The sequence below is a fragment of the Moschus berezovskii genome, chromosome 14, assembly GCF_049115385.1.
Source record: "Moschus berezovskii isolate FMDL1 chromosome 14, NW_MosBer_1.0, whole genome shotgun sequence".
NCBI lineage: Eukaryota > Metazoa > Chordata > Mammalia > Artiodactyla > Moschidae > Moschus > Moschus berezovskii.
In genome coordinates this window covers 3,799,424-3,810,350 of record NC_142473.1, presented here as the reverse complement: position 1 = coordinate 3,810,350, position 10,927 = coordinate 3,799,424, and the positions used below count along the sequence as shown (strand labels likewise).

Here is a 10,927-nt window from a genome sequence, read left to right as displayed (position 1 = left end):
TACACCACTCTTTGTGACCCTGTGGACTATATCCTGCCAGGCTTCTCTGCCCATGGGATTTTCCAGGGAAGAGTACTGGAGTGGGTTGCCATGGCCTCCTCCAGGGGATCTACCCAACCTAGGAATCGAACCCAGGTCTCCCACATTGCAAGCAGATTCTTTACCAGCTGAGACACAAGGAGCCATAAATAAACAATAAATAGCATTTATACACATATGGGAATCTCATACGTGCATAAACTCAAAGGTGTGTTCTTCATTGTATAATATTATAACACACATTCAAGTTTTTGAAAATCAAAGCTTCCATAATTATAATGATATATAAATAAAATGTGAGTTCTTTATAAACTTATAAAAGTTTTACAGCAAATTAAATATGTGTGCCTTAACAGCCCATTAACAAAGCCCAGTTAAAACATTTTAGGTTGAATCGAAGCAAAGAAGTAGGTTGCAAATTTTGAAATATTTTCATTTCTATTCTTATAAGTTAACAAGGTACAAAGATTGTTGTTCAGTCACTGAGTCATGTCCGACATTTGTGACCGCATGGGTTGCAGCACATCAGGCTTCCCTGTACTTCCCTAACTCCTGCAGTTTGCTCAGACGCTTGTCCATTGAGTCAGGGATAAGTGAGTCAAAAAGACTCACCCCAAGGTACCCTCTTCTTGACTGTTCTTCCACTTCCAGCACTGAGTTCACCATTTCACCTTTCTGCCAGCCTCCGATTTGGGACTTAGAATCCCACTCAAAAATATTTTGGAGCTCACCACTTTTCTGAGCACTTCTTTCACATCCTTGTTCTTCAGACTGCAGATCAGGGGGTTCAGCATGGGGATCACTAGAGTGTGGAACACTGTGGCCACTTTTTCGGTGTCTATATTGCTCTTGTCAGAGTGGGGCTGGCAATAAATGAAAAGGATCGTTCCTTGGTAGACAGCAATAGTAGCGAGTAGGGAGGCACAAGTGGAAAAGGTTTGCACCTTCCCTCTGCAGAATGCATCCTCAGGATGGTGATGAGAATGAACAGGTAAGAGATAAGGATGATGATGCTTGTGATGATCTCATTGAAAGTGGCCACAATGTATAGCACCAATTATATCACAGTGACATCAGAGCAAGCAAGAGACAGCAAAGGGGGAGGATCACAAAAGAAATGGTTGATCACATTCGATATGTAGGATGGGATCTGAAGAACTAAACACAATTGATTCACAGAACATACAGTAGCATTGAGATAGCAATAAAACACCAACTCCATGCAGAGATTTCAGGACATGGTGACTGTGTAGAGCAGTGGGTCACAGATGGCCACAAAGCGGTCATAGGCCATCACTGCCAGTAGAATGACCTCAGTTACCCCAAATGTGCAAAACAGGTAGAATTGCACTGCACATCCCAGGAAGGAAATGGCTTTGTCTACTTTCAAGTTGTTAGCTAGTATCTTTGGTGTGATGATCGTGGAGTAACAGAAATCCACAAAGGACAAGTGGCTGAAGAAAAAGTACATGGGGGTGTGGAGTAAAGAACTGACCTGAATCAGGGCAATCATGCCCAGGTTTTCCAAAACTGTGACTCCATAGATGGAAAGAAACAGCAGGAAGAGGAAGGCTATGAAGATTCTCAGGGGCATCTGAGAATCCGAGGAGGATGAAGTCTGTCACAGCAGTGCAGTTTTTTCCTTTTCCATGTTCCTAATTTACTGGATATGGAGTAAAATATTAATAGTTATTCTGAATTATATCATGTTTGATTCAGTTTTGCCTCTCTTAAAACCGACATGATAATGCATACTGTCCTATAATGTTAGTGTAGTGATTTTGTTAACTACACTATACAATTCACTATGCAAATTCACTGCTTTAGATTTATTTGAAGTTCTAAACAAAGAAAGAGAAAGTGTTAGTCGCTCAGTCGTGGCTGAATCTTTGCCACCCCATGGACTAGAGTTTTCTGTCTATGGGATTCTTCAGGCAAGAATGCAGGAGTGGTTTGCCATTCCCTTCTCCAGGGGATCTTCCCCACTCAGAGATCTAAGCTGGGTCTCCCACATTGTAGTCAGACCTTGTACCATGTGAGCCACCAGGGACAACAAGGATGTGAATATAAAATTAACAGAAATGCTTGCTGCTGCACTGCACCATTATTTATGAAAGTAAAACTTAGAAATAAGGTGTAGATCTCAAAGAAATATCAAAGTTATGGTACACAATTATATACAGGACTTCCCTGGTGGCTCAGATGGTAGAGAATCTGCCAGCAATATGGGAGGTCCAGGTTCCATCCCTGAGTTGTGAAGATCCCCTGGAGAAGGGAATGGCTACCCACTCCAGTATTCTTGCCTAGACAATTCCGTGAGCATAGGAGCCTGTGGGGAAACAGTTCATGGAGTTGCTAAGATTTGTACACAGTTGAATGACATATATATATATATATATATATATATATATATATATATATATATATGCTAGAGTTTCATATTTATACTATATATCCATAATTTTCATATATATATTTATATATTTATTTGGAGAAGCAAACGGTAACCCACTCCAGTATTCTTGCCTGGAGAATCCCATGGACGGAGAAGCCTGGTAGGCTACAGTCCACGGGGTCGCATAGAGTCGGACACGACTGAGCGACGGAACGGAACAGAACGGATGCAGCTTTTTGAAGAATTGTTAAGGACTTTATTAATGACCATGAAAAGTGGCAAGTGACGATTGCTAAGCCAGATTGCACAGGTAAAATATTGTACATGTACATAAATTTCATTGTATATCCAATCATTACAACATCAATGAAGCATAACAATTTTATAACAATTTTTACAACGAAAAAGCAATGGAGACTGTTGTTATGGATTGCATTAGAGAAGGAAAGTGGGATTTTTTAAGGAAAAGATGAGACATATGATCCATGGAAAATTCCAACAGAGGATAAGAACATGATCATTTCCTCTCCCACCTGCCCCTTTGTAATTTTAAATGCTTTAGAGGCATGAGTTGTTTTATCCTGGATGAGAGAGGCTCTGGGCTAAAACTCAGAATGTCATTTGTACCAGGGATAAGAAACCTGCTATGGAGAGACACCTCTGTTCCTCTCGTGTCTACTTCAGAGGTTGGTCTCATGTTTCTGTTCTTCCAAGAACAGTTCTGGTAATTCACTGGTGGCTCAGCAGTAAAATCTGCCTGCAATGCAGGAGACATGAAGACACATGTCCAATCTCTGGGCCAGGAAAATCCTCTGGGGGAGGAAATGGCAACCCGCTTCAGTATTCTTGCCTGGGGACTCCCATGGACAAAGGGGCTTGGAGGGCTACAGTCCAAGGAGCCTCAAAAGGCTCAGACACAACTGAGTGACTAAAGAACAACGATAACAACAACAACAACAACAAAAAGCAGCCCTGAGAACCCCTCACTACCACTCTCGGCCTCTGAGTGGCTGTCCGGAGAATCTCCCTGTGGTCTATCCCAGGTTCCCTGGAGGGAGTTAATGTGACATAGGAGGAAGTACAAAGGTGGGAGAAATCAAGCATTCTTCCCACTTTGTTCACACTCGTTTTCCTCTTACACTAATAGCTATTACAAGATATTTGGTTTTGCATATTAAATTGCTGTCATTTCTCTTTGAGACTGCTCCTCCAAAACTTTAATGCTTTCATAAAGAGTGTCTGCAAAATGACATTTCTTAAAACACCCTCTAACAGAGTTCTTAGAGAGAACTAAATACAGAAGCTTAAAAATAAATCAGTACCACTGCTCTCTAACTCCCCCCAAGTCAGAGTGTCATTGTATCAACCAACCAACCTGAGGGATACACATTGCTTCTTTGGTTTCTGAAGATGACAAAATGATACAGACTCTATGTTTTTATTTGTGTCTGTCTATGGGGCTCATATTCCTTAAGCTTCTAAAACCAATCATTGATCTCTGTAGGCCCTCAGCAGAATATCAGGAAAGCAACATCATCTTGGGACTCAAATTATTAATGAGTTTTACGAGATAAAACAGGGGTAAAACTATCCCAAATGGGTACATGTTATTATCAGTATAATCAAACATGATTCACTCCAGAGGTCATGATGAACTGCAGACCACCGTAGGCTGCATTCTAACATTGCTCTGTACACCAGGACCTACATTGTCATTATGAAATATAATAGGACTTTTAAACTTTGCCTGTCATATACAAAATCTTCTTCCTTGAGGTCTTAGTGTTTGACGTCACACCAGAGTTTTGCCAAATATCAGAGAAAGGTAAGAATATTGAGACTCCTTTCCTGAGAAGAATAATAGCTGATCACACATACTTTGCATCTTCTGAATACAACCATTAACACATTTGATTTTTATTAAAATAAGTTAGGTAAGTACACTTATACACCTTTACTAATAAGGTGGCTGAGGCAAAGACAGCTGTTACTTGCACAAAATCATAAGTGGAATCCCTGAAAGGATGAGCCTGCATACTGCATTTGGGTTTCTGCCATCCACGTGACCCTGTGCAGAAGAGCAGAGTTCCTGCACAGTTCTTAATGGCATCCCTCCTGCTCAGTGCAGAGACCATTTAATGCGTTTGCCTGAAGTACCTCTCCCAGGTCTGCTCCTTCTCCAACTATATGAATGATGTCTCCCTAAACCAACAGTGTTCAAAGGACAGGCTGTGGTTTGTGTCTTTGGATATACAAAATGTTTCAAGAATTCCTTGAATATAATTAGTTACAGGTAATTGTTTTGCAAATTCTTGACAATTTATATGGCCTTCCCTAAACTGATCCATCTGATAAGTTTATCAGTTTGAGGAGTGTTATTGTATCTTCCTTCTATCAGGCACTCTCACTATTTCTTTTCCGTCATTTTTTCAGAAGAAAATGTTCCTCTTTTCCATTCACGTAATACTCTGTGAGCTACCACAATTAGAAATGTAAAATCAGTCTTCTAAACCTTAAAACAAAAGAACACTATGGAATATTATTTTCCAAGAAGCCTAAACTGTGCCTTAAGGGAGACTCTTCAAACCTATGATTTGACTTCTTATTTTTCTATGACACACAAATATAAATATATAGACATAATTATACATATATGATTTATTTTCATGGAAAATCATGACATTAGATGTGTTTTATGCAATACAGTGATGTTTTTTAATTGAATATTAATAGATTGTCCTTAGTTTGAAATTCTTAATACACCCTAAACTTTTCACAAAATGTATCATCTGATGAAGGCTGTATATTGTCACTCTTTTTATTTGACTTATATGCAGAGTACATCATGAGAAATGCTGGGCTGGAGGAAGCACAAGCTTGAATCAAGATTGCTGGGAGAAATATCGATAACCTCAGATATGAAAATGACACCACCCTTATGGCAGAAAGTGAAGAGGAACTAAAAAGCCTCTTGATTAAAGTGAAAAATGAGAGTGAAAACGTTGGCTTAAATTTCAAAATTCAGAAAACTAAGATCATGGAATCTGGTCCCATCACTTCATGGCAAATAGATGGGGGAACAGTGGAAACAGTGGCTGACTTTACTTTTCTGGGCTCCAAGATCACTGCAAATGGTGATTGCAGCCATGGCATTAAAAGACGCTTACTCCTTGGAAGGAAAGTTATGACCAACCTAGATTGCATATTCGGAGAAGGCAATGGCACCCCACTCCAGTACTCTTGCCTGGAAAATCCCATAGGCAGGGGAGCCCAGTAGGCTGTGGTCCATGGGGTCGCTAAGAGTTGGATACGACTGAGCGACTTCACTTTCACTTTTCACTTTCATGCATTGGAGAAGGAAATGGCAACCCACTCCAATGTTCTTGCCTCGAGAATCCCAGGGACGGGGGAGCCTGGTGGGCTGCTGTCTATGTGGTCGCACAGAGTCGGACATGACTGAAGCAACTTAGCAGCAGCAGCAGATAGCATATTAAAAAGCAGAGACATTATTTTGCCAACAAAGGTCCTTCTAGTCAAGGCTATGGTTTTTCCGGTGGTCATGTATGGATGTGAGAGAAGAAAGCTGAGCGCCAAAGAATTGATGCTTTTGAACTGTGGTGTTGGAGAAGACTCTTGAGAGTCCCTTGGACTGCAAGGAGATCCAACCAGTCCATGCTAAAAGAGATCAATTCTGGGTGTTCATTGGAAGGACTGATGTTGAAGCTGAAACTCCAATACTTTGGCCACCTGATGCGAACAGCTGACTCATTTGAAAAGACGCTGAAGTTGGGAAAGATTGAGGGCAGGAGGAAAAGGGGACGGCAGAGGAAGAGATGGTTGGATGGCATCACTGACTCAATGGACATAGGTTTGGATGGACTCTGGGCATGGGTGATGGACAGGGAGGCCTGGCATGCTGTGGTTCATGGGGTCGCAAAGAATTGGACATGACTGAGTGACTGGACTGAACTGAACTGAACTGAAGAAAGGAGTCTCATGACAAAAACACAAAACCAAAATCTATAAAGAGCATCATCGGCAGTGACCCTTTATTTGTCCAGGAAACACATTCACAGGAAAGCTGCTTTGCATGTTTGTTTATCTTATACTTATAGACATGGCAGATGTTTTAAATTATTTAATATAAAAGTTTATTGACATTTATTCCATAGTCTTTAGTCATAAATTGAGTAATATAAATATGCAGTTCTGTTTGATGAACTGTATTTAAACCACATGAAACAACATTTTAGAAGAATATTAGAAAGGTGGAATGATATCAACAATATGCTAAATTTTTTTCATGATTTTATTTTAATTGGAAGCTAATTACATTATTATATTGGTTTTGCGATACATTGGCATGAATCTGCCCTGGGTGTCCATGTGTTCCCCATCTTGAACCCCCCCCCACTGCCCTCCCATCCCATTCCTCTTGTTCATCCCAGTACACCAGCCCTGAGCATCCTGTATCATGCATCAATTATTTTCATCAAATTTATTCTATGTAGAAGAATAGCTGCTGCTGCTAAGTCACTTCAAACATGTCCAACTCTGTGCAACCCCATAGATGGCAGCCCTCCAGGCTTCCCCGTCCCTGGGATCCTCCAGGAAAGAATACTGGAGTAGGTTGCCATTTCCTTCTTCAAAGCATGAAAGTGAAAATTGAAGTCTCTCAGTCGTGTCCAACTCCTAACAACACCATGGACTGTAGCCACCAGACTTCTCCGTCCATGGGGTTTGCCAGGCAAGAATACTGGAGTGTTGCCATTGCCTTCTCCGGGAAGAATAGCAGGCATGTTTAATTGTTGTATAATAAGCAGTACTTAATACTAAGTACATAATAGGATACATAATTACTCATTCATTTATTCATTCATGTTTAAACATGTTTATTATAAGCTTACCCAGAGATAAGTACTATTTTAGGTACTGTAGGAAGAAAGAAAGACTATTCCTTTGTCAAAAATTTATATTTAAGGGGAACAGTTTAACAGATTAATCTCTTAGACATTTATAAAAACCTCATGTAAATATATGCTACACATCTCGGAAGGCAGTTTTCCCATTGTTAATGGAGACTGAAGACATCTTTGGACATTGGTTCAGTGAAATGAGGTTTTTGTGTCTATTAATTTTCAGAAGGTGTCCTTCACATTTTTATTCCTCAGGCTGTAGATCAGAGGGTTCAATGGGGTTGACCACTGTATAAAACACAGCAGCCACCTTGACAGTTTTTCGAGAGTTCTTGGAATTGGGCACACAGTAGAGAGAAAGGATGGTCCCATGCAAGATGGTAATGGCAGTCAGGTGAGAAGCACAGGTGGAGAAAACTTTGCTACATCCACTGGCAGAACGGATGTTTAGCACAGTGACAAAAATAAAGACATAGGAAGTGAAGATGATCAGAAGTGTACTCACCTCATTGAAGGTGGCAAAGCCAAAGAGCAGCAGGTGGGGGACGTATGTATTGGAACTTGAGACAGCAATAAGTGCAGTGTATTCACAGAAAAACTGATTGATCACCTTATGTCCAGAAAAGCTAAATCAGAGAGCATAGCAATGGAGTACCAATGGGCCAAACATGCCCCAGAGATATGACACAGCCACCAGCAGGGCATACAACCTCTGTAATATGACCACTGTGTAAAGCAGAGGGTTACAGATGGCCACGAAGCAGTCACAGGCCATCACTGCTAGCAGGAAGGACTCAGTCACCATAGCAGTGCAGGACAGGAAGTACTGCAATATGCAGATAGTGTAGAAGATGCTCTTATCGGCCATGACCAAGTTTTCGAGCGACTTGGGAGTAACAATGGAAGACTAACAAAAATCAACAAAAGAAAGATGACTAAGGGAAAAGTACTTGGGGGTGTGAAACTTAAGGCTAATTATGATGATTACCATCAAGCCCAGATTTCCTACCATGGTGATAATGTACATGATCAGAAACATGAGGAAGAGAGGACTCTGAAGTTCTGGGTAATCTGTGAAACCCAAGAGGGAAAACGTTGACTTCAGACTCAGATTTCTTGCAATCATCACTATGATGCCTTTGAAAAGAAAGGATGGGAGAAGGGAGTTTTTCTTGTCAAAGAGGCGATTTACAGAAATAAGTGAAAATCATATTATGACTCTCTATGATGGACAAAATAAAATGAAGGCAGTTATTAGTTCTAACTTTTTCCATTTACAACATTCCTTATATAGATAAACTACTGTGGATGGATCTACCAATCCAACTGAGTCTCTAAACTGTTTGTGCATATCCACTACAGCTAGCATTTTCCTAAGGAATACTTAACACATTGAAGTGAGTACATTCACTCATCAGCTAGTAGCATAGTATGCACATAACTCATAGAAAATATTTGCATATGAATGCATAAGCAAATGAAAGTGTCTCAGAAAAATGTTTGCCTCAACGAACAACACATATAGTTATTGCATTTTGTGTGCACACAGAAATCAACTAAAAACTTGAAGAGAATACGTTTGTAAGTATGAAGAAAATAACAGAGAAATCTAAGAAGAGAGCACCCAAACAAAAGAGGAAGAGATAGGGAACCGACCTGATAAGGAATTCCGAATAATGAGAGAGAAAATGATCCAAAATCTTGAAAACAAATTGGAGTTACAGATAAATAACCAGGAGGCAACGATTGAGAAGATGTAAGAAAGGTTTAACAAGGATCTAGAAGAAATAAAAGAGTCAGTATACAATGAATAATGCAATAGATGAGGTCAAAAACACTCTGGAGGGAACCAACAGTAGAATAACGGAGGTAGAAGACAGGATAAGTGAACTAGAAGATAGAATGGTAGAAATAAATGAAGCAGAGGGGAAAAAAGAAAAATGAATTAAAAGAAATGAGGACAATCTCAGAGAACTCTGGGACAGTGTTAAACATCCCAACATCCGAATCATAGAAGTCCCAGAAGAAAGAGACAAAAAGGAAGACCATGAGAAAATATTTGAGGAGATAAGAGTTGAAAATTTCCCTAGAATGGGGAAGGAAATGATCATCCAATCTAAGAATCCCAGAGACTCTCAAACAGGATAAACCCAAGGCGAAATACCCCCAGACAAATATTAATCAAATTAACAAAGATCAAACACAAAGAACAAATATTAAAAGCAGCAAGGGAAAAGCAAAAAATAACACACAAGGGGATCCACATAAGGATAACGGCTGATCTTTCAACAGAAACTCTTCAGGCCAGGAGGGGATGGCAGGGCATATTTAAAGTGCTGAAAGAAAGTAACCTACATCCCAGATTACTGTACCCAGCAAGGATCTCATTCAAATATGAAGGAGAAACCAAAAGCTTTACAGACAAGCAAAAGCTGAGACAATTCAGCAACACCAACCAGCTCTCCAACAAATGCTAAAGGATATTTTCTAGACAGGAAACACCGAAAGAGCATATAAACACGAACCCAAAACAATAAAGAAAATGGCAACGGGATCATATTTATCAATAATTACCTTAAATGTAAATGGGTTGAATTCCCCAACCAAAAGACAAAGTTTGGCTGAATGGATACAAAAACAAGACCCCCATATATGTTGTCTACAAGAGACCCACCTCAAAACGAGTGACACATACAGATTAAAAGTGAAGGGCTGGAAAAAGATATTCCACCAAAATAGAGACCAAAAGAAAACAGGAGTAGCAATGCTCATATCAGATAAAATAACTTTAAAACAAAGGCTGTGAAAAAAGACAAAGAAGGACATTACATAATGATCAAAGGATCAATCCAAGAAGAAGATATAACAATTATAAATATATATGCTTCCAACATAGGGGCACCACAATATGTAAGACAAATGCTATCAAGAATGAAAGGGGAAATTAACAACAACACAATAATAGTGGGACACTTTGCTACCCCACTCACACCTATGGATAGATCAACTAAACAGAAAATTAACAAGGAAACACAAACGTTAAATGATACAATAGACCAGTTAGACCTAATAGATATCTATACGACATTTCACCCCCAAACAATGAATTTCACCTTCTTCTCAAGTGCACACGGAACCTTCTCCAGGATAGATCATATTCTGGGCAATAATTCTCGCCTTGGTAAATTCAAAAAAATTGAAATCATTCCATGCATCTTTTCTGACCACAATTCAGTAAGACTAGATCTCAATTACAGTAGAAAACCTATTAAAAATTCCAACATATGGAGGCTGAACAACACGCTGCTCAATAACCAACAAATCACAGAAGAAATCAAAAAAGAAATCAAAATACGCATAGAAACAAATGAAAATGAAAACACAACAACCGAAAACCTCTGGGACACAGTAAAAGCAGTGCTAAGGGGAAGGTTCCTAGCAATACCCCCATAACTCAAGAAACAAGAAAGGTCACTAAATAACCTTACTCTATACCTAAAGCAACTAGAAAAGGAAGAAATGAAGATCCCCAGGGTTAGTGGAAGGAAATTTTAAAAATTAGGGCAGAAATAAATGA

The 10,927-nt window shown here is 39.6% G+C and overlaps 2 pseudogenes; both read right to left on the bottom strand.

Annotated features, from left to right (window-relative positions):
- Positions 1–698: 698 nt before the first annotated feature.
- Positions 699–4,064, bottom strand: LOC129554900 (olfactory receptor 5L1-like; annotated as a pseudogene).
- Positions 4,065–7,539: 3,475 nt separating this feature from the next.
- On the bottom strand, positions 7,540–8,509 carry LOC129553512 (olfactory receptor 5D14-like; annotated as a pseudogene).
- Between the last annotated feature and the right edge of the window lie 2,418 nt (positions 8,510–10,927).